The 23,102-nt window shown below is 45.3% G+C and overlaps 1 protein-coding gene across 2 annotated transcripts in view; it reads right to left on the reverse strand.

The window, feature by feature from the left end:
* Positions 1 to 23,102, reverse strand: part of CACNA2D3 (calcium voltage-gated channel auxiliary subunit alpha2delta 3) — an 890,062-nt gene that overhangs the window by 202,826 nt on the left and 664,134 nt on the right. The window lies entirely within an intron of this gene.

Here is a 23,102-nt window from a genome sequence, read left to right on the forward strand (position 1 = left end):
GGAAAGTTCATCCCTCCTTGGAGAGGGTATGTAGGGAATAGAGAGACACTTCCTCTCTATTCCAAAGCTTAAAAAATGACCCAGGAAAGGACTTACAAACATCTATCCAAAATCTAGTGCTACCACTTATGCTTTATAATCCTACCGTCTCAAACCTATCTCCAAACTCCCTGGGTGGGAAGAAAAGACACCAATCCTCACAGCTGGAGTTGGACTCTGCATCCTGGTGATATTTTGCAGACACACCAAACCTTCCATTTGCTATCACCCGGGCCACCACGGTGCTGAACTAAGCGTGACTACTTTGCCTGGAATAGATGTGGGTATTGGGAATCGCTGCCAGATTTAATGGTCATTAGGGAATTTCTCTGGAAAACCTGATGAGTGCATTAATAACCGGGAAGTGGTTTTTGTCTCCCCCTGCTAAATCACTGGTGTTAGTCACCCTGCCAGCCTACCATTTTATCGACCGGACATGCTTGTGTCTGGACCTTCATGCTGTCTAGAGGCCTTTAATGCTGGTTGTTGGGGTGATTATAAGGTAGCAAAGTCTGCCCTCTGCTGCAGGCTAAGTATAAGCAACCCTTTACAAGTCCAGATGATAGGACTAATGGTGTACTGGAAAAAATATATATACATTTTTTTTTTAAGTTGGGATACTGTTTTCTTTTTTGTTCTTGTTTCTGTCTCCAGATTGGTCATCTTTTGATTGAATGGCAACACTCTGAGATGCAGAGTTAGTCTAAGTATTTTAGGACCCCAAAGCCACAGGCTGCCTGATTTTGGACACTGATTGGCTACTGTGGGTACAGTTGCTAAAGGCACCCAGGCAGGAAAGGGAAAGCATCGCCAATATATAGAACTGAACAAGTCTAACCCAGCCCAGAGTGGAATGTAGGGGACAGTGGCCAGAAAGGGGACTCTTGAGATACTGTAGCACTAACAGGGCCAAATGTTTCCCCACATTCTTCTTCCCTGTCACTGCATTTCTCTGAGCCATCTTTGGAGGGTCAGAAAGGAGTTTCCTTACCTGCCCTACCTGCCTCGTAGGGCTCTCACCACCCCAGCAACCACACTTCCAGTCCCCTCTCTAAGGTGTCCAATGAACACATGTTCATGGTCACCCTAATGACATCAGATCCACTCCAGATGAAGAGGAAGGGAAATGGCTTCACTGTAAATGATAACCGCAGTTGATCCTGTTATGGAAAGTTCTGGTGTGAATGGAAGCCCGGGCCGTCCGAGAGCTAGGCTTGCTTTCCCTCTCTGAGGAGGAATGGGAGATCACTGGGAGGAGCTGGCCTGGGTGGGAGTGATGATGGAGGGCAGCTAGAGTCAGTCAGTCATTCTGGACCTCTGTTGTCACTTGTGCCAATAGCTCCCATTTTCCCCATGTAGTCAGAAGTATTTCTGACAGCTATTGGGCACCTCAGAAGTGTCCACAGCCCATATCTTGAACTTTGAAGGCAGAACTTTCATGGTTCCTTAGGTAGCCAACTGCTGGATCTCCAATGTTTATTTATTCATTCATTTTGGTGGAGAGTTCTCCCTTTGGCCATTTCAAAGTGCTCCTTTGTTCAATACACATTTATTGGAAAGCTCAAAGTGCTAGGCACTAAGCCTATAAAGTTAATTAAACAGTGCTCCGCTCCTTCCCAAGGACTTATTTGCAGTTTATCATCCTTAATTTTGCCTTTGTTCTTGCCCATTATTCATATGGGGAAAAGGGATTTAGCAAACTAAATAAGATCCTATAGCTAGTATGAAGACACCTCGCCCATCGCCAGCCTCTGGCTAAATTTTCATGTCTAAGCCTCAGGTTATTCTAACCACGGTTTCAGGAAATTTGAAAGCACCCCAAGATCTAGAACACCAAGTGTGCCTTTGTCCTCAGAGAAAGCACAGACAAGTTTTCGTGAGAAGAAAAGAGCACGGGCTCCACCACTTCACATTGCCCATGTCACACTGGAAGTGGGACCCTAAGCAAGGTGCCAAGCTCCTCTAAGCTCCCTTCCTCAGTTGCAAAGTAGGGAAAAATAACAGGACCTCCACAGCAAAAGTAAGACGTGAGGGTGAAATGAGATATTGTGTGTAAAATGGCAATGCTTTCCCAGGGACAAAATAAACTCTTAACATGTGGCTAGCATGATTGGTGAGAGCCAGGCGCTTCTTGGGAAGACACAGGCTCCTTGCAGAGTCATGGCTAAGATCACATTTCCGTGGAAGGGGGAGGCCATTTGCTAATTCTGCAAGCCACTCTTCTGCAAAACAGACAGGCAAAAGATGTTTGTAGGAGAGGATGTGTCAGGCAATCACAATCATCTGTGTCCTCCTGGTGTATATATTACAGGTTGAGACTTAAGACTCTCCTGGCAGAAATCCGGACTGTGCTAAAGCACCCAGCACCTTTTAGATGGCTTTTGGCAAAAGCCGGTTGCAGAATCTTGACTTCTGACCATTCCTAAATGTCTGTATTTATTCCTTTTATAACCATTCAAGAAATGCAATACATTACACCAAAAAGTTAGTCTAGAAACTTGAGGTGATTAGAGAGGGATAGAATAAAACATTTCCCAGCTCTCTTGTCCAGGAGCCACCACACTACTGCAAGTTTCTGTAATTTCATTTCACTGACCTTCCACACTGTCTGTTTAACCAGTATGCACAATGGGTCTGAAACACTTTCCATCTGGGTCTTAATTAATAGCTGGGCTCCTTTAGACTATACACATTAATGAAGCAGAGTGATTAATTTGGGGAGAGAAGAAAATTCAGTGGACTATTGTATAGATAAAACAGACCAAGGCCTGTGAGCAAACTGTAGCATTCTGAGTCTAGATCTTCCTAGATTATTTTCCCTATAGCAAAGCATACTGATCCTGTATCTGCCTAAATCTTTTCCCTGTAACATAGCATACTGAGCCTGGATCTGCCTAGATCTTTTCTGCTTTTAGAAGAAGATGAGGAAGAGGAGGAGGAGGAGGAGGAGGAGGAGGGTACCTAACCCAAGCCAATTCCAATGAGACTCAAGATACAACATGGGATGCTTTGCTGGACTGATCTGGGGGAAAAGGGTTCTCCATCCATGGGCACAGCTAAGGTAGTTGTATGTGAGCTTGGAACACTTTATGGCCATTTCTATCACAACTTGGATATAGTGTTTCCAAAAATGAAGCCAGCACAGAGAAAACAAAGAAAAGATATGAAAAGAGTCCTGAAAATAAGGTGTGCACACCTGGATCAAGCTATGCCTGACCTGAAATCTTTATACCCATGGATGTTACATGTATCAATACATCCTCCCCATGTTATCCTCTTCTCTTTTTAAAATATATTTTTTAAAGGGAGGTGGGGCTGGGAATATGGCTCAGTGGTAGATTGTTTGCCTAGCATGCATGAGGCCTAGGTTCAATACCCAGCACCACACTCATACACACAAGCTGGCTTGTGTTTTAAGCATTAAGAACTCAACAGAGTTCCAACTTGTATATATTTAATTCCTGTATTGATTTTTCTTTTTAAATAAACTGCTTTTAAAGTCCACTTTATGTGCAGTATTCACAAACTTGGGTATTTTAATGATTATTTGGGAACTTGTGATTTATAAAATACCCTTGGCTCCCCAGGATACACTACTGTGTCTGAGCTGAGCTGATCTCCTCTACGTCCTTCCCACCCCCAAGTGACAAGAAAAAGAACTAACTCAACTCTTAACTCTCCAACTCTCAGGCCAGCTCTCCCCTCTCCCAGGCAGCTTTGGCCTGGGACAAATCCCAGGTCCCCTAACTCCACGACTCCCACGTCTTCCGCGTAAGGAGCTCGTTATGGGGTTGAGGCATTGTGTATGGCAATTGTTAGTATATCTATAATCTGTAACTTCCTTTGAAAATGTGATTAACGAATTGCAAACGGTTTCCAAAGGTTTATAAACAGACTTTGAGAGCCACAGGTAGGTTTGTAGTTTTGGGGGCCTGTTTTTATGGAAAAAATATGTAGAGGAGAATTTAATAAGGAAAGATATTCTGTGCTATGAAATACTGGGAGGTGGAGTTTCAAATAAAGGCCAGATGTGGCGAACACACAAACAAGCCCGTGGCCTAGCAGGATGGGGAAGAGAAGGCACCCAAGCTGGAACCCCCCGAGGGTTTGCCCGAAATGCCAGAACATTCTTAGCAGTATTTAATGGTCTGAATACATGTACACTTCAGTGTCACCTGCAGATGGACTTTGGGAGGACAATGGAGATGAACCAAGGTGATGGTCACATTGACTTTAAGAAAACAGCAAAGCCCTTGCTTCCCCTGTGTTCCGTCAGAAAGGCCAGGGTGGTGGTGTCATCTGCACACATGCCTGTGCTCTCTGGGACAAATTTATGTGTGCTGCTCCTTGATAAACTGTATGTGCCCATTCTAAGCCACCAACAGGAAGGAAGGAGATGGTGGGGGCGGAGGGCACGGCTAGAGAGGAAGAAACCTCACCCATGGTAGCGCCATCTGGAGGAGGGGAGGCTGAAGCCCAGGCCCAGGATGGTCTGGGAAGATGCTTCTCTTCCCAGGTAGCCATGGGCCTTCTCCAAGGCCCTGGTCTCCTCTTCTCTCTGAGCTTGAGGGGCCATTTCAGAAGGGACATACGTGGTCTTCTCTCCTGTAGACTCAGGAGATAGGACCTGAGAGCTACTAGCCCTTCATTCCTTCACTTACTCATCTACTCATTCCCTGCTCATTTGTGCATCCCCAAATCTTACTGGACACTAAATACTTTTCAGACCCTGCGCCAGGCCCAGGCAAGCTTTGGCAAAGGCATGGCGAATCCTCTCTGGAAAGATTATCTCCCAGTCCTCAAGTCCCTGATGGTGATTTACTACCAGTGCTTCAAGGCTGGCTCAGGGGAGGCCAAATAAGAGGGTGGTTCAAATGTAGGGCCCAGATTCTAATCAGGTTTATGTGATGGGTGCTTCAGGGCTTGCTTTGTATTTCTCTGATTTTTATTTTCCTCTTCAGTTGGAGGTAACAGGGATCAGCTCAGAGGAGAAGTAAATAGGAATATACATGGTTGAGTTTAGAGTCCAGCAACTCGTAAGTCCTAAAAAACACGGCCAGAGAATCTGCCCACTCGGCCAGTTCTAATGATTGCTGATAAAGTCCCCAAGATATGAGACGTGGCCACACCTACCTCTCAGTACTCATCATCAGGGAGAAATTATGTTCACAGGATAAAATGATTCTGAGTGGCATTGCCCCTTATGAAGAGTCTTCTTCCTTTAAAGCAGCCAGACTCATAGCAGGATGGTGCTCCTGACACTAAAATCTGAAAGTTGGATTCCATTTTGCCAGTGGTAATTAAAGGTCTCTGTGACAGATCCAGAGGAGGTGGCCCTTGGGGGGAAGGGTGTCCCTTAGTCTCCAATCAGCCCCTGCTCTCCTGCTGATCAGCAGCAGGGGCTACAAGTATCACAATCAAAACGACTTTGGTCATTTTTTTCTGAACCCCCCCCACCTCCCCCCAATTATTCATATAGAAAATCTGGAAAATGATAAAAAGTGCAAAAAATGAAAAGGATATTGCTGTCACTACCACCATACAGCAATCACCGCCTGGCACTCGGCTGTCTTTCTCAAAGTAAAAGTACTTTGAAGCAATTACCGCTTCCAGTTTTCAAAGTTCCTTGCTCCTCCACCAAGGAATTTATAAAACGTAGCAACTGATCTGCTCTGTTTTCCAAATGACTGCCTTTAGGGAGAATATAAATGAAATAAAGCACATTTTTCCCCCCTTGCTGGCCAGCTTCCCACTTACCTCTTTCCATGCTTCAGTGTTCCTTGCTAAGCACTGGATGCACCTTGTTGGATTCTCACAGCTCCAAGTGAGGGAAAAGCTTTCAAGGATGGGCACATGCAAAGCCCAGAGATGTAGGTCCTGGGGTGATACGGCTAATGAGCAGTGGAACCGAGTTCCAGGCCCACTCTGCCTGCTTTCTGAGTTGCCTTGAAGTGGTCTCTTCTCTAACTCGGGCCCTCCATTCAGATGGTAAGAAATGGCCCAGACTTGGACACAGTGGGGCCGTACATAGCGGGCCTATTCATGGTGGTTGCAGAACCATGCAGGTAGTCACATCCAGAAACCAGTCGTGTTTGACTAACAAAACTCTTTGGGGCTGTCCTGAAACTGACCCTGACAGCTAAGGATGGGAGAATCAGTTTGAGGTTAGGATCCACTGTTCAGACCGCAGACCAGGGGGGCATGGCGGAAGGCTAAGGATGATGCCCTAGGCCCGGTGTGCAACAGCCTATTTCCACCAAAATTGTGCTTGGCTCTTCTTGGCTGTGATTCCACAGCCACCCAGACTCTTCTAGAAAAGACTCATGCCTGGGTGACACTGACAATATGCCCAGAGAAAAATTCCGATGAGTCTGTGTTGGAGAAGAAATCCCACATGTCATGAGAAGATGAGAAGCCCAGATACACCGCAGGGAAACAGGGCCATGGGGGTGTGCCCCAAACCAGCAAGAAGGTGGGAGAGGAACAGCGGGGCATGTCGAGACAACCTGCTTTTTCCTTTTTTCTAAAAGGTATCCTGCTCTTATTAATTAATGTTTTTAAAGTGTCTCAGAGATGAAAAGTTCTATGAGCTTTCCTGGTATGATTACAAAATCCTTTTGATCGCTGTCAAAGTCAAACAGCTTGGGTCTTAAAAAAAAAAAAACAACAATTAACAGGCCACTTTGAGAACCCAAATGACCTTTATCTTCATTAGTGTCCTCTGAGGAGCTGTGAGTCACATACTGTGTGTGGGGGGGGGGAGGAGGTGGCCTGGCCCTATCATCGTTTTAGTAGGTCAATTGTGGCCTGGGACACCAGAGCTGGCTTTAAACTCTGATTGTCAAGATGCCGGTCTGTTTTGTAATAGTCAGTTAGTCATAGAAGTTAAAATCATGCTGAATGGCTGGGGACAGGAGGAGCCTTTCATTCTAGCAAAGGGACTGGGAACAAAGGGGACAGCGGCAATGCCAGGTCTGCTGACCAGGTAGAGGACAGAGCTGAGAAAAGATTGCTGTTCAGTGGGGGGAAAACAGGGCCGCACAAGGGTAGCATCCCAAAGAGAGATGCACTTGGACTCCATTCCCATAAGTTAAAAGCCTGGAGACAAAAACCCAGTCCAAAGTCCCCTGGACAAAAGTTAGATACAATGCAGCCTTCAGAATGAATTTCAAAAAACTTCAAATAGAGTTGCCCTGAGTTCCTGGGCATGGATACCTGCTTCATCTCCCAAAGCCAATTTCATACAAGGACTAGATACCACCGTGCCATGAGGAGATAATATCTCAGATAAAAGAAAGCCTCTATAATTTGAAAGTTTATTAGAGATATCTGCCAAGCAATCTGTTTTTTTTTCCTTTAAATTTACAGAACTTTATTTGGCATTATTGTATTGCTCAATTAACTGGACCAGGCAACCTGAGGGTATGTGCCACCATCAGACCCTTTTAAATAGTGGGTACAATCAGGCATGACAAATTGATTCTGGTTTTGAAGCTGCAAAGACAATGGGTTTCCTTATTCACTCAAGTAGAATCTGAAAACAGTATCAATCCACACTACAGCAAAATGTGCTAGCTGTCAAAAGAGGTTGCCATGAGCCCTCTGTCTGCGGAAAGTCAGATCTCTGTGTTGTTGGTTTCCCTCCTGTGATCATACCCTGTCACCCCGATTCCCAAAGCCTTTCCCCAGCTCCTTCACTGGGAAGAGGACTCTAGTCTTAGCATCTCAGTATGGCGGGGAAGGCAGTAAACTTGCCAGAGAAGAAACAGAGGGCTGCTGAAAAGAGAGAAAGGAATCCCTCCTTCCAGAGCAGCCGCCTCACCTGATACCCACAGCCTACATCAGTACGCTGAGCCTCTGTCAAATGCATACATATGTGTGCCTGTGTGATTTTTGTTGTTGACACTGGGGATTGAACCTAGTGGCATTTAACCACTGAGCCACACCGCCAGCCCCTTTTTGTATTTGTTTTAGAGACAGGGTCTTGCTGAGTTACTTGGCACCTTGATTTTGCTGAAGCTGGCTTTGAACTCACAATCCTCCTGCCTCAGCCTCCCTAGCTGCTGGGATTTCAGGCATGTGCCATGGTGCCCAGCTGCCTGTGTGATTTTATTTATCCATCCCTGGTCCATGCAATCCACTGGATTGGTGAACCAGTAAAATATTTAGTATGGTGGGGTTTTTTTTTTTGTGTGTGTGTGTGATTTCCAATTAGAGTGATGTATCTTTTAAAAAATGTTTCTACATGCACAGTGGTCCATATATAACCCCAAGAGACTTTTGAGGTGATCCATGACTCACAGGAAAACCCAAGATCCCCTGTAAGGTTGACTGAGTTCTCCTAGTCTGATTGTTGCTGTGGCCATGGAAATGTGGGCAAGGGCTGGAATGGGTGAATATAACCAGAGAAGGGGCCAGTGGGCCAGCAGAGCAACCGGAGCCCAGCAAACTGCCCCATCTATTGATTGTTTCTATTTCTAACTGTCTCGAAATCGAATCACATCAGTCTTGCCACTAGCTTGGTGTCACTCCCCAAGATATCTGTGCCCTGGAAAGCAGTCTCCGCATCTTCCCACCTGGACTCTGAGACCTCCAGCCCACTGTCCTAGATCCAACCAGATAGATTCTTCTACAACCCAGATCAGACCACAATCACCCCTTGGCCTGAAGTCCTCGTGGTTCTTCATGCACTCTAGGAAGATGGCCAGAATTCCACAAGTCCCATCTCTTGGCCTCTGCTTGCTGTTCTGACCTCTCTCTCTCATCACTTCCTGTCTATTACTGCTCTCTCCAGATAAACTGAGCTGGCTGCTAAAAATGTCATCTTCATTCTTGTTGTTGGGCCTCTCTGCACAGGCCACCTCAACTGCTCTTAACATCCTTCTCCTCATCTCAGAGTCAAGAGGCCAATCCCTCTGACCCCTCTACACTCAGCCAAGGTATCGGCTGCTCTGGCCTTTCCAGGTCGGGCCAGCCCAGGGCCCGTTCTCCTCAGTCTCTCCTGGTGGCTTCATCTCCCCACAGCAGTGCATATATTCATGGCTTTCTTGACTGCTTTCTACATTAGCTCCTGAGCATATTGGAGAAAGAAGCTATTTCTTGTTTCTCATCAGACCTGCCGAGCCCAGGATAGTGCCTGGCCAAAGAGTCTGTTCCTCATCAATAAGTAATAAACCAATTAGCATGCGCATTCATTTCATAGAAATGCACAAAATAGGAACTATGTGCCTGACCTGGTTTGGCATCCTGTGAGCATTTACTCATTTAGTCCTTATCAAAGTCCCCAGCAGTAAGGCACCATTTTTTTTGTCCTTTGTTCGGTGGAGGGAAACCAAGGGAGATTCAGTAATTTGTCTGAGATCACACAGTTTATAGTGACTGAGCGGAGGTTTGAGCCAGACATCTCTGAGGCCTCAGAGTCAGCTCTGCTCCATTTGGACCTCGTGATGACCAAACTACTCAGGTAGTTAAACTGTTCTGGAACTGCCAGGTGCCTGCCTGTGGTGTGTCCTGACGCCACAGGAAGGACATAATGACAGCGTGCCCTATGGCCATCTGTCATAGCCCTAGAATTTAGCAGGGTTGAGTTTCAAATGATCAACTCTCAAAGGAACCTTTTCCTTAAATATATAAAAACATAATACATTTATATTTGAGCATCCGTGAGCATGGACTCCATGTAAGGAGTCTCCAGGCCTCATGAGTATCAAACCTGCTGCAGCTCTGGGTGTCAGACAATGCTGTCACATCTTCCTATCGCCTCCAGATCCTCTTTCTGGGGTGTCACTAACAAGTCTGAGGCTCCAGGAGAGCCCTCCGGGGGAGAATTCCAATAGCTTAACCGATTCTGATATATTCAGAAGACATTTCTGAAATCCCTACATTTTTCTGATGGGGAGAGAGAGTGATCTTTGCTAATGGTTTTGTGTTTTAAATAAATACCCTGGTCTGATCTCTCTCTTCTTTTTATCTGTTTATACTTCCCATCCCTGAGGAATTCAGCTGAGCTCATTGGGCAATCCTCTCTGTTCGGGCACAGTTCTGCCAAGCCAGGTCCTGCCTCTATTTAAATCTGCCTTGAACATTCTTTAGCAGAGGGGTTCCTGGGCTTTTGATGTGATTTGGAATTTTGTGTGTGTGTGTGTGTGTGTGTGTGTGTGTGTGTGTGTGTGTGAGAGAGAGAGAGAGAGAGAGAGAGAGAGAGAGAGAGAGAGCCTTCCTTCCAGCTGATATTCTAGATTTAGTACTTGCTGAGTGGGATTCAGCTCATCTTGCTCTGAATTGTGTCCCTTGAGATGAACTTTAGTTTGGTTGTCATGAGGTCCAAGTGGAAAAAGCTGTGTGACTATGCTAACTGTCCCCTTGGCTTGCTCCTCAGCCTCCCCTCACCCTTCCAGGGAGAAACAGGCACAGAAAGCACTGGATTTGGGACCCAAACCCAGAGCCTCCAGGGTTGGAGCTGGCAGTCCAGTTCATTTGAGATTTTTGTCCTTGGACAGATGGTGCACAGATGTAAGCAATCCAATGAAATCTATAGCTACAGGCCAAAGAAATGCCACCAGGTATAATCCTATCATGCCACCTAATGGAGGAAGGGGGTCACTGGGACAAGGATAGGGGCAGACTCCATTCCAAGAACAACTTTCAGCAAGCGCTCTGCCTGGTGTGGCCAAACTGCTCTCTTACCTCAATCATCTAAATGATTTGGCAAACATCCATACATAATGTGGAAATGGCACCTGAGACGTGTGTTTGGAAATGCTCATCACGAATTAATAGAAGCTGAGAATAGAGCATAATAGCAAGAACTCAAAGAGGTGTGGTGGTCAGTCCTGTAGTATGATGGGAATCAAATTATTCTGCCCCCAAAGCCCATGGTCTTGACATTTTTATTTGCATTCTTCAGGTCTTATCATTCAGGATTATGTAAAAATGACAGCTGCTTATAATTATTTGGGGGTTTGAGCTACAATAATTAAAAACATCTGCCTTTATCTTACCGCTACCAGACTTAACCCTGCGAGGGTTGGGTCTCCTGAACTTCAAAGAGAGAAGCAAGAAATAAAAGAAACTCCACACATTACTAACAAATTTCTAGTGATTCATTTAAATGTATAACCAGTTATTCCAACAGCCTTCAAACCCTTCATTATCTTCTAAATATATATAATTTGGTACTGCTAATTAGATAGCAATTTAATGCTCTCATGGGGATTCAGATGCAAAGTCTTTCAAAAATGTAAACTCAGAAGACTAATCATTGGCATTCAAATGATTGAATTCTTCAGTTATTCAAATGAGTGTGGGCATTCACACAGTTGGGATATTTGAATATTCTTCTGTGAGTCCCAACTGTAGGATTTCACAGGACCCCTTGGTTATCTTCTAGTACAAGTTCACCTCCCTGGACAGAAGCAAGATCCTCTTAGAGACCTAATGCTCCATTTCTTATCTTCCTTCCTTCCTTCCTTCCTTCCTTCCTTCCTCCCTCCCTCCCTCCTTCCCCCCCCCCCCCCTCTTTCTTTCATACCAGGGATTGAACTCAGGGGCACTCGACCACTGAGCCACATCCCCAGCCCTACTTTGTATTTTATTTAGAGACAGGGTCTCAAAGTTTCTTGGAATTTGCAGTTACAGACACCTCAGTGCTTGCTTCTCGGGGTTTTCTCTTGTTGGTCTGCTTGTTATCGTCTGGGTAGTTAACATTCTAATTAATAACTCTCCCCTAAAAGCCTGCTGCAGATGGAGGAGGTGAAGAGTCTCATTCTGCCTTGAGCTTCCACTTCCTGTGTATTCCCACCCCCGTCGAGATGGCCCTTTAAATTATATAAAGATGTGCATTGCATGGAGAAAAGCAATTGATCAATGAGATGACACTGGGCAATGACAGAAGCCAGCACTCATGGCTCAGCCTCGAAGTATGGTTAGGGTTTGCATTCCTGAGCCCGGGCTAGTAGCTAGCAGCTGAGGCTCATTTCCCCGAAGCGGGGAGGGAGGGGAGGTGCCGACAAATCTATAGGAATTTTTAAGAGATCATTATTCAACACATTGCCTGTAATTACATTTTGATGAGCTTTTTATTGCTAATTCATCATCCAAGATGGGGCATTCTAGATATGAAATTAATCTAGTAAAACAAGGGGTCAGAGTGGGTCCAGAGAAAAGGAAAGCTGTTCTCATCCAATCCTTTCGCCAAACAATAAAGCGACAGAGTATCCTATCTCTAAACCAAACATCCTTGCAACGCCTACTCTGGATCAAGAACAGCAGAAAGCCATGCTTCCCGGTGGTCCTCAATACAGATGTGGATTCTCCAAGCAGCCCAGTGTGACAGAGATGCACACGCAGGGGCCGAAACTGAAGGGAAAGTGAGCCTGATGCCATTGTGTTAAAGTCAATGTCTATGTGGGTGCACTCAGACTGTTTGAAAGCCTAGTCTAGAGCAAATCATTTTGCAGAGAAATAGTAGTCCAGTTCTCTCAGAAGCAGGTCCCATGACCCAAATGCCAGTGCAAGGTTTTTATCAGAGAGGGGTTCCCAGGACACACTTGCAGACACATGGCATCCCAGGGATGGGAAGGCAGAGAAGAGAGGACGTATCATCATGCATACTGCCACTGCAGGCAACTGGAGCTTCAACCCACCGGGAAAGCTCCCAGAGAAGGTCACATGCCTGGGAAATAGCCCACCTGAGAGGCGGCAGCACTCATCAGTCTTTGGTGGAGGGATGCTAATTCTTTGGCTCATCTGGTCGCTGCATGCCTGGGAAGAGGGACTCCAGAGCCTGCGCCAGGGGCTGGCAGCTTTGAACCAGGCTGTACTTGCAGGAATGGTGGGGGCTAAGAGGAGGGGAGAGCCAACATCAGCAGTGACTGCTTTGCTAAGTGCAGTACGAGCAGAGGCTTGTCAATAAAATTCGTTCTTTGAAGGTCTTGTCCTAAATCTACGGGCAGATTCCCGTGCTTGGCATAGTGAACATCTTCATGCCCCAGGGTCTTTGCACAAACTGTTCCCACAGCCTGGACCAGTCTCCATAATCTGCACAGAGATTTTTTTTTTTTCTCGTCCCTCAGGGCTCAGTTTAAACCTGAATATTCAACTACAGGAAGTGCCACTTCTTACTTTGTGTTTTCTCATATCCTTTTGGAGAGCTTATCCACAGTATGTCATGCTTCTTATTTATCCATTTATTTATGAACTTAAAAAAAAATAACATAACAGGTGCAGTGGCACACACCTGTAATCCCAGTGACTCAGGGGGCTGGGGCAGGAGGATCATGAGTTCAGCCTCAGCAACAGTGAGGCACTAAGCAACTCAATGAGACTCTGTCTCAAAATAAAATACAAAAAAAAGGGCTAGGGATGTGGCTCAGTGCTAAAGGGTCCCTGGGTTCAATCCCTGACACTAAAAAAAAAAAAAAAAAAAAAAAGAAATGAGCAATTTACTCATCCAGGTCCCCTGTCTGTGTTCCCAAGTATGCTAGACTGTGTCAGAAGTCATGACCTCAGGCTTATAGGAGGTAAACCAGCATGCAGCAGGGTTCCCAAGCCACATGGTGCACAGTTAGACAACAAGTGCTTTTATAAATTCTACTTCTTGCCAGTACTTCCACCCATGGAGCCTGATAACATGGTATTTCATGGTGCACTCAATTTCTTATAAGTGGGTCTTCTCTCTCCATTCATCTGTCATTGTACCTCCTTTGCACCAGGCCCTGGATATGCAAGGGTGAGCAAAATGCAATCTGACCTGCATCTACAGGTTCCTTGCAGCACAGGGAAAGACCAGATGTGTCACGATAGTTCTGCAATGTACTAGGGAGCCCAAATTCAAAGGCTGGAGTGAGAATCCTGGTGGGACAGGAGCATATTTCTCTGGGGCTGACGTAGGGCCAGGCGGGGGATCAAGGGGAAGAGATTTTTGCAGAAAAGGAGTGGGTTGGGGATGTGAGGCTGTGAGCTTCCTGAGTGGAGGGATCACAGTCATGCCCAGCAGTAGTTCCCAGACTGTGGGATTCCGTCGCTGAATCTGTCAGGTTGTTTTGGTTGTAAGCCATAGATACCAAATCTTAATCACTGAACAAAAGAGGAATGTATTGGAAGGGTATATGGAAATTCTCCACTGTTACTACAATGGCTGCAAATAAATGAATTATTCAATGAATAAGCAAAGGAACTCCCTCTTTCCATTTTCCCTTTCCTTCCATCCTTCCTTCTTTCTTTCTTCGTGCTCTATTCCTCTCCTGGCAGAGTAATGACTTAAGAGAAATAAACCTCCCAACTCCTCCTACCTTGGTTTTAGTCAAGACCCCAGCAGGAAGTTCATGGCACAGTCAAGCTGGTTAATTGAGGAGGATTGAATAAAGAAGCCAACGTGAAGTTGAGAGTAGGATGTAGAAAACTACAGAAATGGTGCAGTACCCCGAAGGTGGACACAGTGGGGACCTTTTCTCCCACTCTGCAGGAAGGGACAGAGGAGGAGCAGATGCATGAACCAGAACAAGAAGGCCACAGAGACAGGCAGGCTTATGTGACTTTAGGTTGGGAGCAGCCTGTCCCAGAGGACACCAGGATGAACACATGTCCTAACCCTCATCCTCTCTCCATTTCTTGTGGGTGTCCCCACAAACCCCACCCACAGTCAGATTGAGGAGCTGCACCCCATGTTGCATGCAGATCAGGATCCAGGAGCAAGGGGAGAGGTTTGCAGAGGCTGAGGGAGGCCCCACCTCAGAGGCACGTCCTCGGGGAGCCTGAGAACACAGAACGGGGGCAACTTCTTTCCACTGAATAAGTTAATAAGTTAAATTACATGAAAAACCACTTTGTCAGTGTCTTCCTTCCTTCCTTTCTTTTTCTTTTCTTTTCTTTCTTTTTTTTTTTTTGGTGAAGAATGGCCCACATCTACTTTATGACAAACACATTCATTGACTAAAGCATCAGGGACTTTTTCTCCCCCTTCCTTTATACATCTACCTATTTAATTTAATTAAAACACATATTGTCTGTGGATCAGATAAGCACTCACATACAGGATGCTATGACAACATACAAGAAATAGCATGGTAGGGTGCTCAGCACAGAGCCAGTCCCTTAACGCCATAGGTAGCAAATACATTGTCATTGCTGATCCCCTACACACCATGTCCAGTACCGAGAGGATATCAGTAAAGTACACTGAATGTATGGCACTGGCTCTCCTAGTCCATCTATTATTCCCAGAGTGTCCAAGCACACCCCTCCTCACAAAACACAGAGGCATGGCTTTCTGAGGTTTGCAGAACCCAACCTACATACTGCTGACAGAATTCCAAGCACCTACTGACTTCCCTAGTCCTCAAGAACAGGAGGTGTCACTTCCCTTCCCAGAGCTGACATGCTGTCACTCAAGGGTCCAAACTGGGCAGTTCACACAGTGCTGTCAACAATTTCAGCAAGAAGGCTGCATTCAGGGCTCTTGGCTAAATGATGTGTTTTAAAAGTTACAGGCTGGTTCCAATGGGGTCACACCATCTTATTTATTTTTCCTCAGAGAACACACTCCCCTGAGAAGATACACTTATTAAATATCACTTAATTCTTTTAAACAACGAGATGGATTCAGATCAGGCCTAGGCAGGGTCACCTGGGCCGTTCTGAGGCTGCATGAGGGCTGGCCAGTCGCCGGCTGGCTGCCCGGGACCCGCGCGTGGCGGTACCTGTGCGCCACCTACTGGGCAGTTTCCTTCAGTTCATTAGCAACCTGATTGCTGAGGGCAAGGAGGCTGGCTTTGTGCAATGAGCTTCTTTTAAACAGAGACTTCCTCTACCTGCCTGTAGGTCTCCATTAGCTAGTACCATGCTTGAGGCAAGGAACCACCTGATGAATGTTTGCAGGCAAGCAGGAGGGTGGCAGGCGGGGAGGGGGACAGAAAGAAAAGAGCCCCTGACATAGCAAGAGCTCCATATATCTTCGATGAAAGAATGTGTGGCACCTGCACCTCTTATGTATGGGAGGAACTTGGCACCCAGGCTCTAATCGTCAGGTCCAGGAAACACCATTGAAATAATTCTAGTATTTACTGACTACCCGCTTTACATAGTGAAGTCCTACAGCGTGTAACAGGGAGAAGTTAAGCACCTCGGAGGGATGAGTGACCCAAGGAAACTATAGCAGGGGACATGCCAGAGAGCGATGAGGATAGAGCATCGCTACTCTGAGGAGACAATTGAGCTGGGAAAAGACAAGCAAAATGCAGTCATGGTGCATCTGCTAGAGGAGAGCAAGCACAAGTATTTGAAGCAGGAGACAGCTGAGAAAGGGGACAAAAGGGCCACCGTGGAGGATATCATAATTATATAAAGATCTCATTCAGACCTCAAGTCTAAAAAAAAATTTTTTTTAATTCTATAGAATGTTCACATGACCCACTGTTCAAACTAAGTCACCTTGATTAGGCAAGAATTCAGACAGTGCCCCTACCTTTTAAATTCCTACTTAACCTTGTGTTTGATAAGCACTCTCTAATTATGATTCTACATATATTTACATATACCCATGGGAATGTGAACTTAGTACCACATGAGAGGACTAAAGCATGGTATGAGTGTATTTCCATTGATCAGCATGTCCGTGTGTCAATCAATGTATTTGATAATCTTCTACAGGGCCTATCCATAACCAATGTAGCAAACAGGGCACAGAAAAACAAAGATCAAAGATATGTACAAGAACAAAGAAGCAGAATTAATATATAGGGGCAATCAAGGAGTGATGTAGAGAAGGGTCAGTGGTGGCTGGAATTGCAGTACTGAGTTCCAGAAGCATAGGTAGATGCTCCAACGGGTTAGGAAGATGACACCATTATCTGCAGAATTTGGCCTTGTTAGAGAGTTGGCTTGAGTTTTCCAGAACGTCAGACATGGCTTTGATGCCTGAGGATCCTGTTCTAGAGGACCTGAGAACTCAGGCTTCCCCTGGCTAATGCTTCCCACCTGTTGGCCTCTGAGGTACAGTTTGTTTAAGAGTTGAACCTGGCCAGGAGTGGTGGTGCACGCCTGTAATCCCAGAGGCTTCAGAGGCTGAGGCAGGAGGATCACAATTTCAAAGCCAGCCTTAACAACTTAGCAAAGCCCTAAGCAACTCAGGGAGACCCTGTCTCTACATAAAAATGCAAAAAAGGGTTGGGGATGTGGCTCAGTGGTTAAACATCCCTGAGTTCATTCCCCTGTCCAATAAATAAATAAATAAATAAATAGACAAATCTGCTTTATATATGAACCCACATGACTGAAGTGGCCCGAGCTTCCCGGTCAAACTTGGAAGCCCATCTGCCTTGGTCATGAAACCAGTTTCACTTCAATTGGAGACAACCTCTCATTCTATCCCTTGAGGCTGGAGAGGCCACAGCATGGCAGGGGGCAGTAGCCACAGAGGAGGAGGTTGACTGACCACAGACTATTAGTACAGACTTCCGGGATAACATAAGTGACAGGGCAGCAGTGGTGTTAGTAGAGTTTATCCTACTACACTTTAAGGAAAAAGAGGTCCTGTTATCTATTTTATCTAGAAAGATCCAAAGTGTCTGGTCACAATCTAGACCTGTGTTGTCCCTTACATAGAGCACAGCCACATGTGGCACCTGAGAACCTGAAATACTAGTCTGAGTTGATGTGTTGTATTTCCACCACACTTCAAAGATTGGTATGAAAGGAATGCAAAATATCAGTCAGGCATGGTGCACACCTGAATCCCAGTAGCTCGGGAGGCTGAGGCAGGAGGATTGCGAGTTCAAAGCCAGCCTCAGCAACTTGGCGAGACACCGTCTCTAAATAAAGTATGAAAAAGGTCTGGAGATGTAGTTTACCGGTTAAATGTCTCTGGGTTCAATATTTGATACACATAAAAAAGAGTAAAATATCATATTAATAATTTGTATATTGATTATATTTTGAAGCACCAATATTTTGTACACCAATATTTTATACAGAATAAAATATATTCTTAAACTCAATTTCACCTGTTTTTTTTTTTCACTCTTTTAGATGTGGCTACTAGGAAATTTTTAAATTACACAGGCAGCTCAAGTTTGTGGCTTCCACTGTGTTCTCACTGGACAGTGCTAAGTCTAGACAGATTCTAACTATAACCATCCTAGGATTGTCCTGGTTCTCAGCCATATGGCTGCACAGACCAGGCATCTGGGTGGCCCTCACCCTTCCACCACTCTCCCTCCCACTTTCTAAAGAGCCAGCATAGCAGAGTGAATTTAAGACGTCTCAACGGATCTGGGTGAGGGCTCCTGGTTCTGGTATTTTACAGCTGTGGGATTTATAGAGGTCACATTTTCATTCTGTGCTTCGGCTTCCTGTCTGTAACATACTGACCTTGCTTGGAGCATCCCAAGTCCTTAGCTTGGCACTCACAGTTATCTGAGCTGCCTCCTAGATGGGGCTCCTCCCATGCCTCCCTTCCCTCTGTCCTTCCCTGAGCCTCTGGACTTTTCTGAGGCACCTGCAACCTAGGTTTCCATTAGTTAATGACACAAAGCATTAAAATATGGACAACACTCAGTGGCTGTCCCATGAAAAGGGGTCAAGGAAGGCTTGAAAAACATACCAAGATCCACAGCAGTGACGGAAAAAAAAAAAAAAAAAAACAACTGCATCTCCTTAAACTCTTAAACTCTTATCTTATGCATTCCTTTCGTATTTGACTTCTTTGGGGGCACATCTATGTAACCTCTGTGGGCAGCCTGCCCAGGCCCAGAGCAAAGTGAACATTCAATGAATGTCAAAGGAAGGAATGTAAATCCCCTAGCCATCATTGCCACCTCCCATCTCATCACACAGTGGCCCATGTGACTGTCAGACTTTCATTTCAAATGGAATCCCTCCAGCATCTTTCCCTGTCTCCTGGGCTTGCAGGCACAGAGAAGACAGCTTTGGGCAGATTTCAATGTGGGCTTTGTGGAAATGAGTCCTAGATTTTGACTGTCCAAGGATCCTAGTGGAACCCTGTGACAGCTGGAAGGGAATCTGCTTTGTATTCTCCTGGGGAGTTTGACAGGTCCACATTTCTGGCCTCCTTGTTGGGAAAGACCTCAATGTAGATGTCTTTTTGTTGTAAAAGGGAGGGGCAGATAGAACATCAAACAAACAAAAATGTAGGTCATGCTAAAAGTGGCACCTTCCTAGTCCTCCCCACCACTACCCCATGCCCTGTTGGGCAAAAGAAAAAGACATATTCAGGGCTCCTTTGAAAAATTCATAGCGCTCCAAGAGATGAAGGATAAACAAAGACCAAGAAAATGAGACGTACACAGTCACCATACCCTGAAATATCTTTAGCCTGATTATTAGAGAATGGTACAGATGAAGAAAAAATATCCAGGTACGTCATAACTACTGTTAATGGTTTGGATGTGAGGTGCCCCCCAAAAGCTCATGCATGAGACAATGCAAGAAGGTTCAGAGAAGAAATGATTGGGCAGTAAGAGTCTTAACCCAATCAGTGATTTAATCCCTTAATAGGGATTAACTAAGGGATAACTGAAGTAGTAGGGTGTGGCTAGAGGAGGTGGGAATTGGGGCATGGCTTTGGGGTATATATTTGTTATCTGGCAAGTGGAGTCTCTCTCTCTGCTTCCTGATCATGATGTGAGCTGCTTCCCTCCATCACACTGTCCTGCCATAATGTTCAGCCTCACCTCAAGAGCCCTGAGGAATGGAACCGGCCTTCTATGGTCTAAGACCCCTGAAACTGTGAGCCCTCAAATGAACCTTTTCTCCTCTCTAATTGTGCTGGTCAGATCCTGTTAGTCACAGCAGCAAAAAAGCTAAGTGCTCGCTTCAGCAGCACATATACTAAAATTGGAAAGAAACAGAGAAGATTGGCGCAAGGATGACACACAAATACCTGAAGCGTTCCATATTTTTGAAATACAGATCAAAACTACTCTAAGATTTCATCTCACTCCAGTCAGAATGCAGCTATTAAGACTACAAACAATAATAAGTGTTGGTGAGGATGTGGGGGGAAAAGGCACACTCACATTGTTGGTGGGACTGCAAATTGGTGCAGCCAATATGGAAAGCAGTATGGAGAATCCTTGGAAAACTGGGAATGGAATCACCATTTGACCCAGCTGTCCCACTCTTTAGTCTATACCCAAAGGACTAAAAAAACAGTTTACTACAGAGACACAGCCATATCAATGTTTATAGCAGCACAATTCACAATAGCTAAACTATGGAACCAACCTAGATGCCCTTCAGTGGATGAATGGATAGGGAAACTCTGGTATATATACACAATGGAATATTATTCAGCATGAAAAGAGAATAAAATCATGGCATTCGCAGGTAAATGGATGGAGTTCGAGAATATCATGCTAGGTGAAATTAGCCAATCCCAAAAAACCAAATGCCAAATGTTCTCTCTGATTTAAAGATGCTGATTCATAATGTGGTGGTGGTGGGGCATGGGAGGATTAGATGAACTCTAGACAGGGCAAAGGGGAAAGGGGGAGGGAGCGGAAGGGAGGAGAAATGGGGGTAGGAAAGACGGTGGAATGAGATGGACATCATTCCCCTAAGTACATGTATGAAGACATGAATGGTGTGACTCTACTTTGTGAACAACCAGAGAAATGAAAAATTATGCACTATATGTGTACTATGAATTGTAATCCATTATGCTGTCATACATAACAAATTTAAAAAAAAAAAGCTGACCAAAACACCTATACAAGAAGCTTTCCTCGAGGTGTAACTTTGATCCCACTTGCTATGCTAGTTGAGTTCCTTCCATCCAGAGAAAAAGCGCCAGCCCCCATCCATGGAAGGGCTTCCTAGCCCACCAGAAAAGGGCTCAGCTGCCTCAGCCCTGAGTCTAACACAGAACTGCTCACATCAGGACATTCAATAGCTCATTGAATGGACACGGGTGGATCTATCAGAAAGTCAGAAACTGGTGGCAAGGACAGAGTGATTGGGAAAGAGTTGGAGCAGGACTATGGAGAGGCTGGTTACCCCGGGAAAGTGGTCCTTGAGCAACTTTGCGGTTTAAACCAGAGTGGGTCTGCTGAGTAAGGTTCTCATGTCTGAGCTGTTTTTGGAGACACTTCATGATTCACACCCAAATCATACAAGACGAAAGAAAATACTGGATGAAATCAAGCCAAACATTAAGTTTTGGGGAAAGATTTTTATTGGACAAATTAGAAAAATATTGGTATTGTGCTTCAGAGAAACCCACTTCTTTCCTCTGGCTGCAGGGGCAGAAACAACTTCAGTGGCAGATGGAGAGGGAACATGAGTTGTTTGAAGTGAGCTTGCTCCATCCTCCCCAGGCTGGCCTCAACCCCATGCTCACACCCACCGTGCTAATCTGGCAGCCTTGGCCAGAACCAAGGGGAACGTCCATTGATAGTAAGGACTCGATTATATGTCTGGGCTATGGAAGAGGCAAGTGGGACTTGAATGAAGACTCCCTGCTTGGACCAGTCAGGGAAGCTGCCTGCAATTGGCTGTTCACAGCTGAGCTCCAGAGTTTGGCCAGAGTGGATTTATGCCCCTTGTAGATACCACCCTAAAGGAAGCCCAGAAAGCACTAGCATCCTCCAGAAGAACCCAAAGTGACAGTGTGTTTTAGTCAGTTTTTTTGCTGCTGTGACTAAAGGACATGACCAGCACAATTGTAGAGGAGGAAAGGCTTATTTAAGGGCTTATAGTTTCAGAGGTCTCAGTCTGTAGACAGTTGGCTTTCTTCCTCAGATCTCTTAGGTGAGGCTGAACAACATGGCGGAAGAATGTGGCAGAGGGAAGCAGCTCACATGGTGATCAGAAAGAAAAGAGAGATATCTCTACTAGCCAAATACAAATATATACCCCCAAAGCCACGCCTCCAATGCCCCACTTCCTCCAGCCACACCCCACCTGCCTTCAATGACAACCCAATTAATCCCATCAGGTGATTATTTCACTGATTGAGTTAAAGCTTTCACAACCCAACGATTTCTCCTCTAACCCTTCTTGCATTGTCTCACATGAGCTTTTGGGGGACACCTCATATCCAAACCATAACACAGTAAAAACAGAGAATCTGAAGGAGCCCTTTAATCTTTTATCTTCTGAGTCCCTAACAGGTGCTGAGTGGATTAGCAGAAAAGTAGAAATAAGTGATGAATATAGGTACAAATTAGCAGCATGTCCATCCATGCCAGGCCCTGGAGGAGTATCCATGCAAACTGAGTCTTTTTTTTTTTTTTTTTTTTTTTTGCTACCAGGGATTGAACTCAGGGGCCCTCCACCACTGAGCTATATCACCAGCCCTATTTTGTATTTTATTTAGAGACAGGGCCTCACTGAGGTGCTTAGTGCCTTGCTTTTTCTGAGGCTGGCTTTGAACTTGCAATCCTCCTGCCTCAGCCTCCTGAGCCACTGGGATTATAGGCCTGGGTCACTGTGCCCAATGCAAACTGACCTTTAAGCATCAACAACATTCTTCAGTTTCTATGGCTTCTAATTATTCTAAAACAAACAAAAAACCCAGTTCTTTCTTCACATAGCAAGGCTCCCATAGTACAGATGTCTATTAGTGGACCAGAGTGGGCCAAGATTATTATAGAACCACACCTGAGACCGAGATATGGGAAAGCCAGGCTTAGACAAAGTCACAAGAGACCAAGATTATTTGCTTAGGGCAAACCATGTGACTCTAGAGACTCTGCATCTACATACGTGTTTATATGCACACGTACCCATGAGGCCCTTGCCAATGCTTATTATAGCACTCTACACCAACTGAAAAATCCAAATGTGTCCTTTAGAGGTCCCCTAAGCATCCTTCACCACCACATCCTCCCAAGCTTTAGAGTGACTGAATAGAGTTCAACACAACCAGGATAACACACACACAAAAGGTGCCGGAATAACCGCCACTGACCCCAAGGTGTCTTGGGGTCTGCTTTGCTACCCCAGATTCTTGGCTTGTGTTATTCCATTTATTCTAACAACCAAGCAATGATACATACATTCTGATTATGGCAGGTTTATCAGGGACAAATGATGCTCAGAGAGGC

Source organism: Spermophilus citellus (genome assembly GCF_964194105.1).
Source record: "Spermophilus citellus genome assembly, chromosome: 3".
NCBI classification, from domain to species: Eukaryota; Metazoa; Chordata; class Mammalia; order Rodentia; family Sciuridae; genus Spermophilus; species Spermophilus citellus.